Source organism: Aquarana catesbeiana, linkage group LG02, assembly GCF_042186555.1.
Source record: "Aquarana catesbeiana isolate 2022-GZ linkage group LG02, ASM4218655v1, whole genome shotgun sequence".
NCBI lineage: Eukaryota > Metazoa > Chordata > Amphibia > Anura > Ranidae > Aquarana > Aquarana catesbeiana.
In genome coordinates this window covers 19,733,924-19,740,925 of record NC_133325.1, presented here as the reverse complement: position 1 = coordinate 19,740,925, position 7,002 = coordinate 19,733,924, and positions in this window count along the sequence as shown.

Here is a 7,002-nt window from a genome sequence, read left to right as displayed (position 1 = left end):
CACCCTCCGATGCTTCTACTGACTCACCGCTACGATCGGTGAATTGGAGAATGGATTTGCCGGCCCCGGATGTTTATTATCGAGATTTTCAGCAGACCAGATGGTCGGCAAGGTCTCTATGATCGTTCAGAGTCTAGGCGCGATGTTATGATGTCACGCCTCTGCATTCAAACAAATGGCACCACTTTGGCTGGGAAGCCAAGATCGTTATTTTTTTTTTATTTCAGGCTTCCCAGCCTAAAGGTGAGATGTGGGATCTCTTTGAACCCATATCCCACTGTAAAGAGGACCGATCATGCCATATTCCTATTACAAGGGATGTATACCGTATATACTCGAGTATAAGTCGACCCCAATATAAGCCGAGGCATCTAATTTTACCACAAAAACTTGACTCAGGTATAAGCCGAGGGAGAGAAATGCAGCAGCTACTGTAAGTGTAAAAGAGGGTCAACAATTTCCATCTGCAGCCTCACTGTGCCCATTTGTACTAGACATAACAGTTGAATTATCCAAGAAAGTGCATATGCTGTATATATCACTGATTGTGTGCAGCCTCTATCCCACATGCAGTGTCACAAGTTGTTCCTCATGCATTTAGGGTGAATACACAGGCATAGGTTTCCTTTTGGGCTTCCTAGAGTGCATAGACAAGGGATATATAAAACATATACTTTATTCTGTAGAGAGACACCCAGGGGGAAAGAGCAAAAAGGGCACTAAATTACACTAAACAGGGAAAAACTTACATTGTCCCCTGTGTGTGGTTAGCTCTGCTACTCATCTGTCCATCTGCCGCCAGCGGTGCTGTGATATGCAGAAAGTCAGCGCTGTGATATGCAGAAAGTCGGCAGCCATGTAGTGTAAGAAAGCCCCGCCTCCTCCTCCTCCTCGTCCGTGACAGAACACTGACTCACACTGAGTCAGTGTTTCACCTATCACGGATGAGGAGGAGGCAGGGCTTTGTTACACTGCATGGCTGTTGACTAGACTGACGTCACAGCACTGGGAGATCAGGCACACACGGCTGCAGATGGACACAGACTCGAGTATAAGCCGAGGGGGGCATTTTCAGCACAAAAAAAGTGCTGAAAAGCTTGGCTTATACTCGAGTATATACGGTAAATTCCTTGTAATAGGAATAAAAGTGGTCAAACTTTTTATTTGTTTTATAAAGTGTCAAACTAAAAAAAAGAAAAGTAAAATTTAAAAAAAGAAGCGAACGCATACATAAGTCCCGCCCACATATGAAAACGGTGATCAAACCACACATGTGAGGTATTGTCATAAACGTTAGAGCGAGAGCAACAATTCTAGCCCTAGACCTCCCCTGTAACTCTAAACATGTAACCAGTAGGGATGAGCCGAACACCCCCTGTTCGGTTCGCACCAGAACTTGCGAACAGGCAAAAAATTAGTTTGAACATGCGAACACCGTTAAAATCTATGGGACACAAACATGACTAATCAAAAGTGCTAATTTTAAAGGCTTATATGCAAGTTATTGTCATAAAAAGTGTTTGGGGATCTGGGTCCTGCCCCAGGGGACATGGATCAATGCAAAAAAAGTTTTAAAAACGGCCGTTTTTTCGGGAGCAGTGATTTTAAAAATGCTTAAAGTAAAACAATAAAAGTGTAATATTCCTTTAAATTTCATACCTGGGGGTGTATATAGTATGCCAGTAAAGGGGCACATGAGTCCCTGCGCATGCTGGGAATGTGACGTCACAAGGGGGCGGGGTCACGCCTATATAAATGGCTCCGCAGCTCGGACACACCATTCCAGCAGGAGAGAGCATTGTGTCAACATCAGAAGAAGAGAAGAAGGGACAAGAAAGGACAGCAGATCGGTTCCCCTGCTAGCAATAGAGCTTGAAGAAGATAGCAGGGGAGTCCGGCAGAAGATACGGGAGAAGAACCGGACAGCGGCAGCAGACTGGGCCCCTCCCGCTAGCAAGAGAGCTGGAAGAAGATATCCGAGGGGCCCGGGAGAAGAGGCAGAACACCAGGAGAAGAAGTTGGAAGAAGACCCCCCGAAGTCGGAAGAAACCCCCCAGGAGCTGCCTAATAAATTACTTTTAAAACCTGTGTAGTGTGTTTTTTTTATTAACACTTTTTTCCTAGGTGAATGGGAAGGGGTACCATGTACCCCATACTCATTTACATAGGGTGGGGGGCCGGGATCTGGGGGCCCCCTTATTAAAGGGGGCTCCCGGATTCTGATAAGCCCCCCGCCCGCAGACCCCAACAACCAACGGCCGGGTTGTTGGGAAGAGGCCCTTGTCCTCATCAACATGGGGGCAAGGTGCTTTGGGGTGGGGGGGCCCATGGGGCGCCCCTCTCCCCCAAGGCACCAATCCCACATGTTGAGGGCATGCGGCCTGGTTCAGTTCAGGAGGGGGGCACTCGCTCGCCCCCACCCCCTTTCCTGACCAGCTGGGCTGCGTGCTCGGATAAGGGTCTGGTATGGATTTTGGGGGGACCCCCACGCCAATTTTTAGGTGTAGGAGGTTCCCCTTACAATCCATACCAGACCTAAGGGCCTGGTTATGCCCCTGGGGGGAACTCACGCCAGTTTTTTCATTCAAAATTTGGTGCTGGGTTCCCCCTCAGGATTCATACCAGACAGCTGTCAGCACTGCCTGTTGCTCATCGCGAAAGAAAAAAGTTTTCATTTCCCGATGAGTGAGCCATCTCGGCGCTGGCTCCTGTGACGGGGCTCGTAGGTGTCAAATCTTGCCGAAAAAAGCGGCGAGATTGACACAATATCACGGTCACCTACTGTACCTGCCTAAGGTATTATTAGGAAAAGAACACCAGCAATTGTCTGCAGTTAGCTTTAGTTTTACACTGCAAAGGATACGGTACACTGACTGAAAATACTGCAGCTGCCTGCCTGAGGTATTATTATTAAGAGAACACAAGCAATTGGCTGCAGTTAGCTTTAGTTGCACAATGTGTCCAGTATACAGTACACTAATATACTGCAGCTAGCTGAATCAACTGCCTACCTGAGGTATTATTAGGAAGAGAACACCAGCAATTGTCTGCAGTTAGCTTTAGTTGCACACTGTGCACAGGATACAGTACACTGAATGAAAATACTGCAGCTGCCTGTTTGTAAGTGTATTAGGAAGAGAATACCAGAAACTGTCTGCAGTTAGCTTTAGTTGCACACTGTGCACATGATACAGTACACTGAATGAAAATACTGCAGCTGCTTGTATGTAAGTATATTAGGAAGAGAACACCAGCAACTGGCTGCGGTTAGCTTTAGTTGCACACTGTGCTCAGTATAGAGTACACTAATATACTGAAGCTAGCTGAATCAACTGCCTGCCTGAGGTATTATTAGGAAAAGAACACAAGCAATTGTCTGCAGTTAGCTTTAGTTGCACACTGTGCACAGGATACAGTACAATGACTGAAAATACTGCAGCTGCCTGTCTGTAAGTATATTAGGAAGAGAATACCAGCAATTGGCTGCAGTTAGCTTTAGTTGTACACTGTGCCCAGTATACAGTACACTAATATACTGCAGCTAGCTGAATCAACTTCTTGCCTGAGGTATTATGAGGAAGGGTACACCAGCAATTTTCTGCAGTTAGCTTTAGTTGCACACTGCACAGGATAGAGTACACTGACTGAAAATACTTCAGCAACCTGCCTGAGGTATTATTAGGGAGAGAACACCAGCAATTGTCTGCAGTTAGCTTTAGTTGCACACTGCACAGGATACAGTACACTGACTGAAAATACTGCAGCTGTCTGACTGAAGTATTATTAGAAAGAGAACACCAGCAATTTTCTGCAGTTAGCTTTAGTTGCAAACTGTGCACAGGATACGGTACACTGACTGAAAATACTGCAGCTGCCTGTCTGTAAGTATATTAGGAAGAGAACACCAGCAATTGGCTGCAGATAGCTTTAGTTGCACACTGTGCCCAGTATACAGTACACTAATATACTGCAGCCAGCTGAATCAACTGCCTGCTTGAGGCATTATTAGGAAGAGAACATCAGCAATTGTCTGCAGTTAGCTTTAGTTGCAGACTGCACAGGATACACTACACTGCTGAAAATACTGCAGCTGCCTGTCTGTAAGTATATTAGGAAGAGAACACCAGCAATTGTCTGCAGTTAGCTTTACTTGCACACTGTGCACAGGATACAGTACACTGGCTGAAAATACTGCAGCTGCCTGTCTCTAAGTATATTAGGAAGAGAACACCAGCAATTGGCTGCAGTTAGCCTTAGTTGCACACTGTGTCCAGTATATTGTACACCAATAGACTGCAGCTAGCTGAATCAACTGCCTGCCTGAGGTATTATTAGGAAGAGAACAACAGCAATTGTCTGCAGTTAGCTTTAGTTGCACACTGCACAGGATACAGTACACTGACTGAAAATACTGCAGCTACCTGCCAGGGGTATTATTAGGAAGATAACACCAGCAATTGTCTGCAGTTAGGTTTAGTTGAACACTGCACAGGATACAGTAGACTGACTGAAAATACCGCAGTTGCCTGCCTTAGGTATTATTAGAAAGATAACACCAGCAATTGTCTGCAGTTAGGTTTAGTTGCAAACTATGCACAGGATACAGTACACTGACTGAAAATACTGCAGCTGCCTGTCTGTAAGTATATTAGGAAGAGAACACCAGAAGTTGGCTGCAGTTAGCTTTAGTTGCACACTGTACCCAGTATACAGTGCACTAATATACTGCAGCTGTCTAAATCAACTGCCTGCCTGAGGTATTATTAAGAAGAGAACACCAGCAATTGTCTGCAGTTAGCTTTAGTTGCACACTGCACAGATTACAGTACACTGACTGGAAAAACTGCAGCTGCCTGCCTGCGGTTTTATTAGAAAGAGAACACAAACAATTGTCTGCAGTTAGCTTTAGTTGCAAACTGTGCACAGGATACAGTACACTCACCGAAAATACTGCTGCTGCCTGTCTGTAAGTATATTAGGAAGAGAACACCAGCAATTGGCTGCAGTTAGCTTTAGTTGCACACTGTGCCCAGTATACAGTATACTATTATACTGCAGCTAGCTGAATCAACTGCCTGCCTGAGGTATTATTAGGATGAGAACACCAGCAATTGGCTGCAGTTAGCTTTAGTTGCATACTGTGCCCAGTATACTGTACACTAATATACTGTAGCTAGTTGACTGAAAATACTGCAGCTACCTGCCTGAGGTATTATTAGGAAGAGAACACAGCAATTGTCTGCTGTTACCTTTAGTTGCACTCTGTACAGGATACAGTACACTGACTGAAAATACTGCAGCTGCCTGACTGAGGTGTTATTAGAAAGAGAACACCAGCAATTGTCTGCAGTTAGCGTTAGTTGCACACTGTGTACAGCATACAGTACACTTATTGAAAATACTGCAGCTGCCTGCCTGTGGTATTATTATTAAGAGAACACCAGCAATTGGCTGCAGTTATTATTATTATTATTTTTATTATTATACAGGATTTATATAACAGTTTACGTAGCGCTTTACAACTTGAGGGTAGACAGTACAAATACAATACACTTTGATACAGTAGGAATCAGAGGGCCCTGCTCCTTAGAGCTTACAATCTAAGAGGGAAGGTCAAAAGATACAAGACGTAATAACTGTGGGTGATGTGCTGATTGAGAAGATACATGTACAGTTGTTAGGTGGGGGCCAGATAGGCTTCTCTGAAGAGATGAATTTTCAGAGATCGTCTGAAAGTGGATAAAGTAGGAGAAAATCGGACGGATTGGGGTAGAGCATTCCAGAGGATGGGGGAGGCTCTGGAGAAGTCCTGAAGGCGAGCATGGGATGAGGTGACAAGGCAGTTTGAGAGCAGGAGGTCTTGGGAGGAGCGAAGAGAACGATTAGGTTGGTATTTTGTGACTAGGTTAGAGATGTAGCTGGGGGCCAGGTTGTGGATGGCTTTGTAAGTTATAGTTAGTATCTTGAATTGAATTCGGTGATTGAGTGGCAGCCAATGGAGGGATTGGCAGAGGGGTGTAGCAGACGCTGAGCGGTTTGTGAGGTGGATGAGCCTGGCAGCAGCGTTCATGATGGACTGAAGTAGGAGCCTATTTAGAGGTAATCCAATGAGGAGGGAGTTGCAGTAATCGAGGCGGGAGATGACCAGGGAGTGGATTAGAAGCTTTGTGGTGACATTGGTTAGGAAGGGGCGTATCTTGGAGATGTTGCGGAGATTGAGGCGGCAAGTTTTGGATAGTGATAGAATGTGGGGTCGAAAGGTTAGTTCAGAGTCCAGGATTACACCTAGGACCCTGGCGTGGGGAGATGGGTTGATAGTTGAGCCGTTGATATTGACAGGGAAAGCAGGGGAAGTGGCACCTGAGGGAGGAAATATCATGAGCTTGGTTTTGGATAGGTTGAGTTTGAGGTAGTGATGTGACATCCAGGCTGATATGTCTGCTAGTAAGTTGGTAATGCGTGAGGAGACAGATGGAGAGAGCTGGGGGGTGGAGAGATAGATTTGGGTGTCATCAGCGTAGAGATGATATTGAAAGCCATGGGAGGCAATCAACTGACCCAAGGAGGTGGTGTAGATTGAGAAAAGGAGAGGTCCAAGAACAGAACCTTGGGGGACCCAACGGAAAAAGGAAGAGGAGAGGAGGAAGTAGAGTTGTAAGTGACACTGAAGGAGCGGTGTGATAGGTAGGATGAGAACCAGCGAAGAGTACAGTCACGGAGACCAAAGGAGTGGAGTTTTTTGAGGAGGAGGGGGTGGTCCACTGTGTCAAAGGCAGAAGAGAGATCCAGGAGAAGTAGTACAGAATAGTGTCCATTGGCTTTAGCCATTAGTAGGTCATCTGAGAGTTTGAGGAGAGCAGTTTCCGTGGAGTGTTGAGGGCGAAAACCAGACTGGAGGGGATCTAGAAGTTTATTCATGGTCAGATGGTCGCTTAGTCGGATGTAGACCAGTCTTTCAAGAAGTTTGGAGGAGAAGGAGAGTAAGGAGATTGGACGCAAGTT